Below are 15,325 nucleotides of genomic sequence, written 5' to 3'. Positions count from 1 at the left end.
TTTTTCACAATAATTTAGAATCATACGATGGTAAAAATTTCCATCCACTTGAGTGCTAGAAAATATTACAAGCGCAGGGGATAGAAAGTGGCCAATATGCCCAGCCATCTTGTTTAAAGCTCAATTGTCAAAATCATTTGCAAAAGCTTAGCCTTTGCAAAAGATGCATTAAATCAGCCTCACACACTGGTATGTCCCTGAGGAATATTCTGCCACCACCTTGGTGGAAACCCAACCTAAACCCTGCTCTGGTTCAGCTAACAGCACAGGAGAACCTGGCAAGCTCCTGGGATAAGCTGGTTGCCTACCTGAAGTAATAAGCAGGAAAAAAAAAATGTTAAGAAAAGCCAACAATGTTTAAACACACATTAAACAACTCGATTGAATTTAATAAATAATTTAACCTCCATCCTGGTGAGCACGTTCAGCAGGGTTTGGAGAGCTGTAGATAAAAGCAACCAGCTCCTACCTCCGTCTGTATTCTGGCATCCTCTAAGAGGACCAAAGTTCCTCAAGAACCATTTTCAAGAGCAAGGGCTACGGGAGGATGGGACCAAAACACGCGCCCAGCGGCTCGGGGACCGGCAATGATTAAAACCACAGCTGTGCCGGGTAGACACCAGCAGGCAGGAAATTAGGTTAGAGGAAAGAAACAAAATGGGTTACGTCCTTTAAAACAAGGGCATGGTGAATATTTTCACATGAAGGCTGCTGAATGGGAGGAGATTTCGGGAGGCTCTGTCTGAACTGTGCTGTAATTTTTAATGGGGAATTCAGCAGAAACAAACAAAAACCTACACGGGGTTCCCTTGATTTACCTAATGCATGGCTTTTATGACTGTAACATGCCACGTCATTGATATTAAGCAAAACAGCAGTATTGTATAAAGATTACAGCTGCCAATTGTCCAAAATTTTAATATAGTAACCAATTAGCTCAGAAAAAAGGCAAAATTTCTCTAACACTTAGAGCCCGCAAATCAGATTCTTCCTCAAACGTTCCCTGAGCTCTCCCACACCCACTTACCACTTGAGTTTTCTTCCAAATTTACCTTCCTTATCCCTAAAGCAAACACTGGCAGCATTTCAGAACATCTCTCTTTTCTCTAGTCCTTTGTCCAATCTCCTCCTCCCAGCACTGGGCTTACATCTAGACATTGGCTCAATGAAGTGAGAGCGCTTTCAACACGTTTCCATCCTCAGAAATTAAAAAAAAAGGAAAAAATAAAAGGTTATTCAGCAATCCCTCACAGTTTGCCCTATTTTCTGTCGGACAGCTTTGTTAAAACACGGGCGGCTCTACCTGCTGCTTGTCATGCCTGGGAGTGCCATGCCGAGCTCGTGGCCAGCTGAATCTGAAGCCTTCCTCTCCCTCTTGGCCACAAATTAAAAATTACGCTGTTCCAGAGCCGTAGCGGTCTTATCATCAGCCAACTTGAAACGAGAACTAATGACAGCTATAAATAGAGGAGGATACAGAGAACAGGCAAACCCTCCAGAAGCCTTGGACAATTCGGTGCGTGTTGTGCTGCGGGGGAAGTGAAGTCATACCACATTTCTGGCTGAGCATTACAGATCTGCCCAGGTTTTTCCACATCAGCCTCGAACAGGAACAGCCATCACCTGCATCCTGCAGCCACGCGGTGCTCAGCACTGGTCACGTTTGCTGGGCTGGAGCTGCAAGTAAAAGCTCTCCTAAGAAGTAAAATGCATCTGCTGGCTCTCCCTCCTTCCTTTCTTTTCCTCTGGCCGGGGTCTGAGTACGGCGTGAGCTCATTTCTGTCCGTGCTGCAGCCCCACCGAACAGATCAGCACTTGCCAGGCTGAGAAATTCGGAGTTCAGGGCTTTGAATTAGATAACACTTGCACCAAGGCACCTAGCAAGCCAGGCCTGGTATTTCAAAGCCTTGTGCAACTTCTCTTTACGTTCCCGAGGCACTGAGCGGGACGCATGCACGCCGCACCCCCCGAGCAGCTAACAGCAAACAGCTCCAGTAAATTGCACCAGGAAAACCTACGGCTGCGGGTCCCTTTGTACGGAGAGGGCAGGGGTGTTTGCATTAGGCATCAGCTCCCAGGGAAAGGCTCTTTAGCAACACCAGATCACTGCAGAGCTGTGCTCCAGTGCCTGCGGTTTAGATGACCGAAGATTTGCCCAGAAGAATCCTGTATGAGAACCAAGTCCTGCTGCAGCCTGGGCAGTTCCCAAGGAAGAAACGGGGCGCCTGCAGTGCTGCTGGGTTTGCATTTCTTGCAGCCTGCTTTCTGCTACGCCTGCGTCCTAGCTCAAACAGCATTTTGGGCGATTCCCGCTGTTAGAGACAGCGGGGTACGGCTTGTCTGCTATTTCCACTTCATTCTCCCAGCACTGCAGGTTTCCAAACGACTTCTAATGATGGTTCTGCTACCACACCGCAATAACCGTCAGCACTAATTACACCTGGGGGCCGATCCACCCCCCAAGTCAACCTGCAGCCCCGCAGTAAGGCTGAGCTGGCTTGCTCACGGGGTCACACGAGCTTTTGGGAAAGCAGTTTTGTTCCTGCAGTGCTGCTAGGGCAGCCTGCCCCAGCACCTGCTGAAACAACAGCCTTAAAATAATCCGAAGATGCTCGGAGCTCCATTTTAGCTCTGCAGAAGGTCCTTTGCATTTAGGATTATATTGGCGGGTTACAAAGATTATAGGTGTGTAGTAGCCTTTTCTGGCTACTCTGGAGCCTGGAAACCCTTTATTTATTTATTTTTTCCTCCTTTAAGTTCCTTCTGCTTTACAGCGAGAACACCTTTAGCGTTTTCTGTGCATCTGGAAGTTAGGTCTTCACCAACAAAGCCGTTTTGCTGTCCAAACTTCTGGTCAAATTCCCACTGACTTCAGCAGAAACAGGATCCACGGTGGTTTCTTGCATTTAGGCTTCTCTTAGTCATTGCCTAACCACACAGTTTCATAATCATTCCAGGTCCACTGCCACAGAAAAGGATAAGATATTCAGGAGGAAAAGGGAGTCTCTTTTTTTGTTTGTACCTTGCTACGATTGCCTTAAATCTTTTTCAAAACAAGGGGCAAAACGTGAATGTAAACCCAAGGGTTGTCAGGGCTCCTGCCTTCTTCCCCTAAAGGCTGCATTTGGAACTGACGGTGCTCTTCGTAGAAGCACATCTCTAATTCAGTTGCCAGCACAGGACATAAACACAAAGAAAACAGCCTCATTCTTTAAAATTAATTAATTTAAAAAGCGCTTTTAGTACTGGATGAGCAGGGGATGGCCTTTTGAACTGACTATCCTTACTTTTCAACCTACTGCTGGAAACGTTCTGCCTGTTTTTGGGATGCTGCCCGATCCAAAGGTTAGGTTTGCAGAGCTGTTGCAGAGCAGGGCCGCGAAAAGCAGGGCAGCACTTATTTATTTTGGGGGATTGTCTTTGTTTGCTGTGTGCGACACGGCAGAAGCTTGTTACCACACCAGAGCTTCAAATGGACGTTAGGGGTTTTCGCGAGGCAGCCCAGCACAAGAGAAGGACCTGCAGGAAAGCAGACGCAGCGGGTCCCATCGCTCCCAGGACCGGCTGCTAAAGGGCCAGGACAGGGCAAGTTTTCACCCTACAGCTCGCCACACCACTGCCCCTCCTGCTCATCCCTTCCTCTACAGCAAAACCCTGGGGTTTTACGGACAAGCAGTGGGGAAGGAGATCAAGAGACCTGGATACACGCGTTGCAGGAACAGGAAGCAATATTTGCCCTACCCAATATTTGCTCGTCCCAATGCTCCTGGTGCTTTGTTTTGAAATGTAAACGTGTTTTCTCTCTCAAAGGTGTTTTCTCTCTCCTTAACGTTTCCTTTCCTACACCACAGGGAACTATTTAGAGAGGGCCTTCTCCCAGTCCTCGCTTCGGATGAAGCACACCCAGGATTTCTGATGCTCCTCTCGGTGGCTTCTCCGTGCCCCGGCCCACCACAGCTGCCCTTTTCTGCTCCCTCTCTTACCTGAGCCCATCGTGGCTGAACGGGGTTAACCAGAGAAGACTCCCGGTACATTGTGGCAGCAAAATTTCCTCACCGTGACCAGGAATATTCCCTCCAAGGAACAGGGATTATTTTCCATAGGGATTGGGATTATTTTCCACTTCCTTTTCCTTCTCCAAAGCTTCGCCTTGCCCAGCACTACCCTGATTTACCCTGTATGCCAAAAGCCAGCTGCTCCAAGGCACAGACCCACTGGCACACAAAAGCTGGGAGGCTTCTTCGGACTCTCAGTAACCAGAACTACTCCCAAACATAGGGCTAAGTGCAGCTTCCTTTGCCCCTGCTTTCCCCAGATACAGACCACAGCACTTTCTCATTTTCCCCGTTTCCTTCCAGAGGTGCAGCTTTTCAAGGTCAGGAGACGGGATTAAAACACGGGGTCAGGACATTACATAGGATGCATTGTGCATGAGAAACAGTTACCTTCAGGCTAAGCCTTTAAACAGATACACAGACACCACAGCTCTCCTGCAGACACAGGGGAAAAACAGAGTCCACAAAGAAAATGCAAGCTTCCTATAAGAGAGCAGAAACATTTCAGGATGCAATTGCTCCGTGCCTGGTCTTCTTCCACTGGAGCACCTCCTGCAGTTTAATTTTTCCTGTTCCTAATTCGTAGTACCCTCGGCAGCACTTCAGAACATACCATGAAAATTGTGGAAAACTACAGAGAAAGAAGCAGGGAAAGAAAAGCAAGAGAACTTGCATACAGAGCATACTTGTGGGCCCAGGAAACTTGTACCACTGCTGACCAGGCTGTGGTCACAAACTTTTAAAAACTGTTTTCTGCTGACAGTGGGGAAAAACAAGCCTCTCCCTCAATGCCTGTATTTGGGGAATAAAGAAGCCTACAGCAAGTAATGCCCACAGTATCCCACCAAACCTTGGGTTACTCAGCATTTATTCCTCTTAATCATCCCCTCTTCCTATACGCTTTTTCCCGCTAGGGCTTGCATCGGAGAAGGGGACTGGGTCAGTTGTCTTCAGCTGTGAAACTCAATTTGGAAACTTCACTCTCTGCCGGCGAAACAGAACTGAAACATACCAAGGAACAGACAGGAGTGTGCTTGCCAATGCCATACAGGAAATCTCCCAGTAATGAGGAGTTGGGAGAGCGAAGTGCTACCCCTGTCTGCCTGGTTTTCTCTAAGAGCCATGCAAAAAGACAACCTGGGTCAGCCTGGCCCAGCACTTGGATGATACATTAGTCAAAAATGCCATGTCTGCAGACAACCCCAAAGGCCCTACTGTTACTTAAAATCAAGATAAGTAAACAGCGAGATAAACAGCGTGGTTTTACAATAGGGTTCTTCAAACCCGGAGCAAAGCACCAAGACCAGTAGGACTCCCTGAAAACAGCCAGGCATGCCATAAAGCACATTCCAGTTCTACTCATAGAAGAGCCTGTCCCTGAGGAGCAAGCCACACGTTTCCCAGCCCACCAGAGATGGCATGGGACTGCAAACGCATGAGATGCCAGTGTCCCCAGGACGTGTGCGTGTGTACATGTGCGAAAGCACATGGAAAAAGTTTTGAGAACTTCACCTTTCTCTTCTCTTCCCACTCTCTCCCAAGATGGGGACCAGGTCCTAAAGGAAAAGGGAGAGACCCTGGCCTCCCCAATTGGTTCAGACACTGAAGTCTGGAGCCATGCAAAGCGTAAGAGCAAAGCTTTTACAACCTCCAAGCAAACTGGGACACAGCTGTACCGGGTGAATGCTTTGCGACTGATGCTCAGACCCACCAGGAAAAAGACTCACAAACTTGCACGGTTCTGGTACACTCTGCAACAGATCTGGCACCGCACACAACAAAGAGCTGCAGCTCCTCCCTGTACCCCATCAACACAAAAGAAAATCCTTTTTCTTTTTTTTTTTTTTTTTTCACCCTAGGAACTGCAAAACAAATGAAAGTTAATGTTAGTTTTTACCACTTCTTTCTGACAAAGCGCGCCTTGATGTTAGTTTATACATCAGAAATCAAGCTCTGGCTTCCCTGGTTCTGGAGGATGTGATGGGGAGGTTACATAAGGGTGTAATAGGAGCTGTTACTTCCTTTCCCAGTTGAAGAGAAAAAGCTGTGGATCAGGTTACAGACTCAAGGGCTGGTCATCACTGCTGCAGCCTTCCCAAATTTTGCTAATAATCCTCCAACAAACAAGAGAAGCTGCTTAGATACCTCTGATTTCAACATACAAAGGCTGTGAGAATTTAAAAGACTACATGTATAGCTACTAGGGAAAGAAGAAGGAAAAAAAAAACACCTTTATTTTTGCATTTCATCAATCTCAGGAAACTCCCCAAGCTTGAAGCGTGCAATCACCCAAGTCGCCGCTTCACATTTCAGTTTGCTCTTCATTAGCACAACAAAAAGGATGAATGAAACAGAAGGCCAGATTTACAGGGCAGCCTGGCACCGCACTGACCACCCGGAGCACACCTCCAGAGGGTTTTTAGGCCGGTTCGTTCACGTTTGTCCCAGCTCCGACCACACTGAGCACGCAGAGGGTGGCCCAGGCCAGCACGAAGCTGTTCCCCAAACTGCTCTGCTCGCTCTCTCCTCACCTTCCTCCCTGGTTCCCAAGCCACTGCTACGACTGCTGCCGAAGGGAGATGGGATCAGAACCCAGCAGGAGGAATTTCTGTTCCCACAGAGCTCAGAGAAACCGGATGACCTCAGAGGATCATGTGAAGAAAGTCCACGGCACTTCCACGAGGCAGGACGTCTTCAGTGCATTGCCAGCAGTGGGAAAAATTAATGGCTTGGCTTATGTTTCCAATTTCCCTCTCCCACTTCCTCCTCTCGTTTGCCAGGCTTCATCCTCCCTTCCCCCAGAAGCGATGGCAGGCTGGCCATCCACATCTGCCCTTCTAGAGGCAGCGCAGACGAGGTTTGAAGGGGCTAACACATGGAGGTAAGGCAAACTCCCATGCCCTGCTGTTGGTTTCTCGCTAATTTCCTCCCTATGGATGGGATGGGAAGAGATGGGATGGGATGGGAAGGGATGGACGATGCTTTAATGAGTTCTTTCGCCCTCGCCTTGTGCATGGGGCACCCGATGGTCCTGAGGTGCCCACAGGGAGCCCGACCCCTTCACAGCGCCCACCCAACACAGGATCACCGCGGCACACGGAGTGCCACAAGCAGCGATGCCACGACCACGACACCTCAAGGCAGCACGGCGAGGCACTGCACTGATGCCCAAAGCCAGCTCTGGAGCCGGGAGCACCCCACGGACGGGCACTGTGAACTTCACGGTGTTTGCCACCCGCCGGCTCCAGCTCCCTTTCCCCAGCCCGGCTTTGCTCCCGGGACCTGTCCCCGCCGGCAGCCATTTTACCGCCCCCCGGCCCCGCACGGAGGCTCCCGGCCGCCCCCCCCACACCCCGCTCCCTCCCCGCAGCCCCGGTACCTCCACAGCCAGCGGCGCCCCGGCTCCTCCCGCCCAGCCGCCGGCGGTCGCGGCCCCGCAGCAGCCGCGGGGAGCGGCTCCGCCCCGGCCCGGCCCCAGCCCCAGCCCCGGTCCCGGCCCCAGCCCCGGCCCGGGAGGGGAGGAGGCGTCGCCGCCGCCCCGAGCTCGCAGCGCCGCCCGGCGGCCTCGGCACGGGCGAGGGCTGCGGGGCCGCCTCGGCCTCGCCCGCTCCTTCCACCCTTTTTTTTTTAAATCCCTTTTCCTCCAAGCATCAGTGAAAGTTACCTCAGGATTCCCGTTTCTGCGAGCTGCTGCTGTACCAGCGCAGCGCCAGGGACTGCATGCGTCTCACCGAGGTGCCTCAGTTAAAACCATCACCTCACACAGTTAAAATCATCACCAGTCGTTGCGTTGAAAAGGAAAATTTCTGCCTCGGTTGTGAACTTTCTCCACTCACTTCACCCAAAGGAGAGCAAAGCTCATCGCCGCTGCCCGTACAGGCTCCTGGCGCTGCGCCTCAGCAGGGTTAACACGCCACAGCGTGTGCTTCGAGCCTGTTCGACGCGGAGAGTCCTGTAAATAATTGTCCGTCCGTAACAGCTGCTGCTTGGCAGCATTTGTAACGCAGGCTGCATTAAACATCCTCGGGAGGCTGCCTTGTCCTCCAGGCAATGAACCCCAAGTATCCCCCATTGCCCTCTTCCAGCACTCCATCCCCGCCTTGCTTCAGCTCTGCGTGAAAGGCATCTCGTTACCCCTGCTTACTCTGAGGTAATTTAGCGTTGTCACTCTTTATAAAACGTGAATCAGCAGCCCACTGCTACACCTTACACTTTTTGCTTTGTCCTGGCTTAATAAGAAACATTGATCCTGAAAGCTCTTTTTCTTCTTTCCCTAAAGCAAGACAGTGCAATAGAAAGGTTATCACTGCGCAAACTTGGGCTTTTTTTTGTCCTTTTTGCTACATCTGCTGGACTACCACAATCACCACTGGCACAGCCTGCAGTAAATTAAAACAAAAAAACAAATCTGAAGGATGTGCCTGGTCACAGAGGAGGAACCTCCAGGACCAGAGATCGGGGATAATCTGCCCTGTTCAGGAGCACTGCCCTGCTGCACCCCTCAGCAAGCAGTCCCACAGCAGCCTCCTGGTGCTGCTGGCCTTTGGGGAGCATCCTGCGGCCCCCCGGGACATGCCCTCTGCTCTCAAGTGGCTCTCAGCTGGGGTGAGAGCATGGCTCTTGGCAAAACAAAATCCCGCTGGCATTAACGCTGAGGATTTACTTCTTCCCGGTCACTCACCTGCTACTGGGTCTGCCTGGAGATGTGGAGTGCTGCCCTTCTCGCTCTCTTCTCCTCTCTGACCCAAAAACCCATCTGAAATATCTTCCCCCACAGAGACCACATTAACAATAAAGCCTTTGCTTCCCGCAGCAGATTAAACGCTCTCACAAAGCAAGGAAAATGGTACAGCTGTGGCCAGTCCAGCTCACTCTAATTTATGGTACATTTTTGTACCATTTAAATCTGAGCGCACTGCAGGTTACAAACCTTTTCCTGAAAAGCAACAGCAGCCTAGATCTCTTTTTTTTTTTTTTTTTTTCCCATGCTTTTAAATTCTGTCCTGAAGGGGGACGGATTATAGTTTCTTGATTACAGCCTTAAGGGCTACAGTTTCAGAAGGCAAACAAGTCAGGTACAAAACCAACCAGAAAACTGTCTGTTCCTCAGATTGCAAGGGCACATCTGTGGAGATTCTGGGTCCCATTTGCACTGACAAACCACAAATCAAGCACGCAGCAGTCCTCAGTTTTATCTACAGCAATATCTGGCAATAAGAAGAGCAGTAGTTAATGCCTAGAGCTATTTCCTAGCCAACCTCACAGAGAAAAGGCACAGAAATGCTGAAGCAGAAACTTTAAAGAACAAAAATAGATCTACTGTGAAACTTAATTTCTACTGTATGTGCAACAAGGCAACATAGTGACCCAGTCTCAGCCACGTTCATGGCTCTCCAGTGAGTTACCCTCACTGTAAATGCAGAAATATCTGACACGTTGCTAAGTAAAACTGGATGGGAGGTAGACGTGCTCTCAAACACATTGAGTTGGTTTAACCACGCATTTAAATACATTCAATAACATAATTAACAGGTCTGTACTTCAGGTAGAATTTTTTAATTTGTAACTTAAAATTACCTTTCAAAAGAAAATAAAATGAGAAAAACAGTCGTATTTTCCTTGTTCCTAGGAAAACAATCTTTGTTTTTTTCTAATCTTTATTTCAGATACCAAGGATAGTTACTGATTGACATGATTTATTATTTCATACTCGTTCAGGTATACAATTCTCATATATGGAGAGAGAAACCAACTACGTAAGAACAAGTTATTCCTATTCATAAAGGAGGAAACTGAGTGAGAAAGAGTCACATTCCCTTCTTCCCTGCCCCAATACAGAAAATCCTTGACGGAGCTGACAACACGACTTAGACAACCACATTTTTCATCTCCCTCTTCACCAGAAGACCAAGCTTTGTCACTGTTCCTATGTTCAGTGAGAAAATTCTAGGATTTTCTAGGACCCTCAGTAGGCTCCAGACCTACCTCCTGAGAGACGAGGTCACCCCAGGAGACTTCTCCCCCTGTGTGTTAGCATTAAGCACAGGGCAGCATCTGAGATGCAGCACTCACGTTTTTTTCAGGCTGCATCAGGCTTGAAATCCCTTTGGTCCTCGACACAAGCTACCAAAGTCTCCAAACTAAGCTCGTACACTTCATGCTAAAGGTCTTGTGATAGCAAAGAATCCCCCTGGTGTGGACATGGCTCAGCTCCCACCTCCTCACACCACACGCCAGGCTCTATCCAGTGGCTGAGTGCTTCCTGCACACATTTGGGACCCTCACAAAAAGGTGTCCTTGGTCATTGCAAACACTAGGAAGATCTTTACATTAGCACTGTACAAGATCTTTACATGAGCAACGTAGCACTTTACATTTCCTACTGATGGAAAACAAACAAACAAAAAAAAAAAACACTTTTTGGAGACATAGTTGCATGCATCCCTTCACAAAGAGCCTCTGAAGCAAATAATCAAAACCATAACTTAGGGAGGGAAAGGACCCAGTGCTGTGTGAGATTCAGAAGTCCTCAGATTAGGTGGTAGGGGAGAAATCCGCATTTTGGAACCACGTAACACTAAGGAGAGGAGTCTCTTTGTGTACTGGAAGACAAACATTACTGGTAAAACAGCTGCACTGCAATCTCCAGGCATACAGTGGAACACAGCCTGAAAATACTTGCAGCAAGATAACTGTGGATGTTCTTGTCCCACTGCACATACTTTTCACAGAACTCTTTGATTTTATAATGTATTGCTGTGGTTCCCCAAGCACAATAGGTGTTGGTTTAATGACAGAGTTGCACTGTGCTGAGATTTCCAGCCACACGTAACATCTGCCTGGGGGGATTCTCCCTCCTACATGTGTATGAACATAGCAAAAACACAGCTTTACGCTTTTTGTGGTCGTCTGTCCTTCAAGACTCTGGTTAAAAGGGAAACATTTTCTTGGATCATGGATATCAGACCAGAACTACTGTTGCAAACAAAAAATTACCCAGCACAGGTGCTGGGAGCGAACTGTAGGTATATGCAAACTTCTTTCCAGAATAAAACCAAACAGATTATACTAATAAATCCCGCACGTCGCATACTGAGGCTTAACAAGTTGCTGCACACTAGGAGTGATCAGTCCTGTGTGGTAGTAGGAAATGATGTGGGATTTCTACAATCCATTTATCCAGATTTCTAATGAGGAGTTATGCTTTGCTATTATTTTTTTCCATTATTAGAAGCAGGTCTGCTATTTCCACTCGAATTTGAAAAAGTGAAAGCTGACAAAAGCTTACAAAAAAAAAAAAAATATTGTGGTAGAAAAGGGGTTGCACAGAAGAATAAAAGCCAATGGAAGCATAAAAGAGGATGACCTGGGCCTTTAATAAAAGGCTAATATAATCTTAGCACAGACCTTATAAATAATAATACAGGTAATTGCATATAAGGAAATTATTTGGCATGTTTCCTTTAATAATGTACAATTCTCTCACCTTACCTGATTTTCTTAAAGAAGAGGTTAAAAGGGAACTGCCCTTGCAAGTATTAAAACCTTTTTGACTCCACACAAAAGCGCAGGCTGATGAAGAATGCAGTCAAACTCCTTGCTGGCTATTCATAGCATGGTAGAAACACAAAGCAACAAAGAAAGCACGTAAGTAACGGGGAGAAGAGCAGCATGGAAAAATAAATGGCTAAAGAGCCCAGAAACAAAATGTTTCTGGAAGTTCCCTCCTAATCATTTCTGTAAGTCTGAGAGCCTTCCACTTCCCCTGCTTTCTAAAGAAAAGCGATCAGCTTACCTCGGGCACATAAGGACAGTTTTATTTCCAACTTAATTGCAAGAAAAGCCGGCGGAAGGTAACCCAGCTGTGATGGATGTGACTGCACATGCCAGACAGACGTTGCCAGCATCAGAGTTCTTCCTATGTTCCCCAATTGTTAACTACTCACTGGAGATTGAGTGTGTTTTATGTGCAGAGGAATAGCAATTTCTTTGTTCTCCAACTTTATTACAACATAGCGAACTCTTTAGGAGCGCAATTTTTTGCCAACAAGAAGCAAATTAATAACACATGTACGTGGCACATTTCTGCTTCCACCACAGGTGAGTGCAGTGCTTGTAAGAGGTGCGATCTGCAGCCTTCTTACCCCAAGGACCTTGGATCTAGCTCCGGCTACGGCACTGTGAGCCAGCTGCAGCTCTCCTGCAAGAAGCGGGGCTACAGTGGTGTAACCGGTGCCTCGGCCAAAGCTTTAACTCTATCCAAATGGAAACGGAGCAAACATCAGTGCAACTTTCCTGTGCACTGCCCTATTATCTCATCATCAATGCACTTACTCAAGCTGTTACTCTACCTGGTTCAATCCAAGGACTTCATTAAATGTCAGCACGAGACTCTCAAAACACAACTCACATGAATGCTGCCAGCATTCACAGTGCACAGTTTCACTATTCTCTGTGATTATTACTCTGTGTAACGTATAGATTATCATTTCTACACTGACAAAATGTACACGTTATAATCAAATGTATTTTTGATGTTCAAAGCCTGGTTCAGCCCAGTTCTGCTGCTTCAGAAAGACACTCTGTAAAATCCAGAACAGCTACCTAACAAAGCTCACTATATTCCCAGCACCTGGTAGTTCTTCTGCCCACTTCCAACACGATGCAAAAAAAAGGCATAAGGAGAGCAGGATGTAAACCAAAGCACCACGCCAAGCTGCAAGGAGCTGCAGAGTGCAGGAGCGGTGAGGTTTGCTGTTTCAGGGCCACACATGCACACAGCGGCTCCAAAGGTCCCGTATCACGTGCACAAACAGAGATGTTGCGAACAGACACTTGCTAAGCTGGCTGGCTACTTGCTTTAGACAGTCCTGAACAAATAGAAATGGAAACAGTCCGTAGGATGCGTTATCTCTGCAGTAACTAAAAATATTTGTTTGACTTTGGACTAAATTACCCAACAGTTAACACACAGAAAAAGCACACGTGAAATAAACTGATTTACTGCTTTAATATAAAATACAAATAGAAAGGGTCCATACACGACCCTATGGTTTCTGTAATGAGTCCCTGTAAGAAAGCGCAGCTCAGAGAGAGAAAATAGCTAGAAAGCTGCAGTTTCATCTGCATAACTCATCTGTGAGCTCTGCAGCATCCACTTAAGGGATGGATTACTGTTTCTGCCTTAAAAAAAAAAAAAATAATCAGAGAGGGGTCCCGAGAGAAACAGATCAAAAAGCAACCTTTCCTTCAGCACATCACCCATCCCAGGAGCCAGTGGAAGTCATAACCTTTGAATTTAGTAGAGCACAAGGCTGGTCCCCCTGTACATTCAGAAATACTGAGAAGCAGATGAGGAAAAAAGGCGTCTGCCCCTCCTTTCCACCTCATTTGCTTCCTAGGCCTCTGCAAAAAGAATAAGAGCCCAGACTAGTCGAAGTTACTTGCTGTATTGCCTCAGATCTATCAGTTGCATCAGCAAGGACAACGTCAGAAAACCTTTTCCTACAGGGTGCACGATGAGGATTCCTGCACCATGCTGTACAGGGAAATGTTCTCTTTAATGGCTGAGCATCACGCTAAGCATGCTGTCAGAGTCACAACATGCTGGCACGGCTGCAGAACTGTTGAAACAGGACAAGAAGCAATGTGAAACACCAACAGCAACGCAGATCCTGAGGACACACATGCTACTCAAGCTCTTGGGAACACTCATGTCAAGAGAGTTCCTGTGATTTGATGCAGGGACTTCACATCTGGAAGAAAACACATTTTCCAAGGTGCCACAGTGCAAGCATTGGGGCTGGTCACTTTATCAACAGAGCACACCAGAAGAGACAGAAAGTCTCCAGAAGGCTGAGTTCTTTTTTTCAAACAAAGCTGGTAGACTTGAAGTAAAACTCGTAGGCTATAATGAATGCTTTTGACTGTAGGGAGAAAAATGAATGGCTTGACTCCAGAAACTGCCTCTGCCTACATATAGAACTAAGTCTGTAGGAGATCCTTATTCAGCGACTTTACTGCAAAAGACATTAATTTACATTTTCTTGTTTAAAGAACAGATAACTTTCTCCATGTGGGAAATTCCTGCAGACCCAGGCTTGGAGGAATGAATGAGCACTGCAAGGAATTTCATACATTGCATACAAACACTGGCGACTGGTGCCACGCTAAGGCCTCAGAGATTATAAGGAAAATGCAGCTTTTTCAGGGCAGAGGCTAGGATATCAATGCCTATTAGTCTGCAGCTGCTCACCTCCTGACAGCATAGCTTGAGATGTATGAGGTCTTAATCAAGCTCAGATGAAAGGAAAGGTTTCTTTTAATTGCTATCAATGTTAATGAACAACTCGGTCTTGTTTAAACATCCAGGCAGCGATATGGGTGAATATCTGAGTTTATCATGTCCTCAATCTTTTGAACAGCTAGGCTTTATTTGCTAAGCAAGGAATGAGCTTACCCTGAAAGGGATTGGCTGAACCTGAGGTCTGGACTTTAGATAACCAAATGTTTGGGATTTGATGCAATTTTGCCTCAGCCACCTTTGCTGAGAGTTTTGGGCTATCTTTGCAAACTGAGCAACTAATGAAAATTGTCGTGGCACCTTCAGGTTAAACAGAAATGCACGTTCTCACTCCAAAAGGCTTTTCCTTGGTGGTTCTGTATCTAAAAGATAAAAAGAAACACTGAATCTTTGTGCCAAAAATAAAAATACAAACAGAAATGCTAGTATTAGCTAGGGTTTTGCTAGTTCTTGTGTTCGGAGCAAAGGATTCCAAATTAAAAGCCATAATGGGAAAAAAAAAAAGAAAAAAAAGAAAAAAAAGAAAAAAAAGGATCACATATCAGTTTTAAATACAAAAACAAAGTCCTTCTTAAAAGCATTGGAAAAATAAGACCCTTTGCCTCTTTTATGGGGTAAACTCGTATCTGCTCATTTTATTCTTTAGTTTATTTGCTTTTGATTATTCCAGCAGCCTACAGCAGCAATAAAAAAAAAAAGCACAAAGACATTTAATCTAAGACAAAATGTTATCTATGTATTTTTAATCAGAAGGATGTTTCTACTAACATTAGATTTTTACAAAACCTTTTGATTTTACACTTTTCATATATAGAAACTCAGATCATGCATCAAAATACCTCCTGTGGAATGAGAATAGCCCTGTGTAATTACTAACTAACTGCAACAAGGGTTTGCAAATGCTTACTCACTTGTCTGCTCCATGTACCGTTGCACAAGAGCTTCTCATGAATTTATTAATCATGGA

General features: G+C 46.6%; 1 protein-coding gene across 9 annotated transcripts in view; it reads right to left on the bottom strand.

Annotated features, from left to right (window-relative positions):
- MYO1B (myosin IB) overlaps positions 1-15,325 on the bottom strand; it is a 104,164-nt gene that overhangs the window by 83,632 nt on the left and 5,207 nt on the right. For 3 of the 9 annotated variants that reach the window (XM_072040492.1, XM_072040496.1, XM_072040498.1), the window contains exon 1: positions 7,435-7,562. The exons of 1 other annotated variant lie outside the window; for it this stretch is intronic. The gene's annotated coding sequence lies outside the window, so the exon portion shown is untranslated. Of the gene's footprint in view, positions 1-6,586; positions 6,743-7,434; positions 7,563-7,719; positions 7,984-15,325 lie in introns of those variants that run through there. 5 more of the 9 variants (XM_072040500.1, XM_072040495.1, XM_072040497.1 and 2 more) reach the window with 5 other exon arrangements.

The sequence above is a fragment of the Anas platyrhynchos genome, chromosome 7 (assembly GCF_047663525.1).
Source record: "Anas platyrhynchos isolate ZD024472 breed Pekin duck chromosome 7, IASCAAS_PekinDuck_T2T, whole genome shotgun sequence".
NCBI lineage: Eukaryota > Metazoa > Chordata > Aves > Anseriformes > Anatidae > Anas > Anas platyrhynchos.
This window is presented reverse-complemented; position numbering and strand designations above follow the sequence as displayed.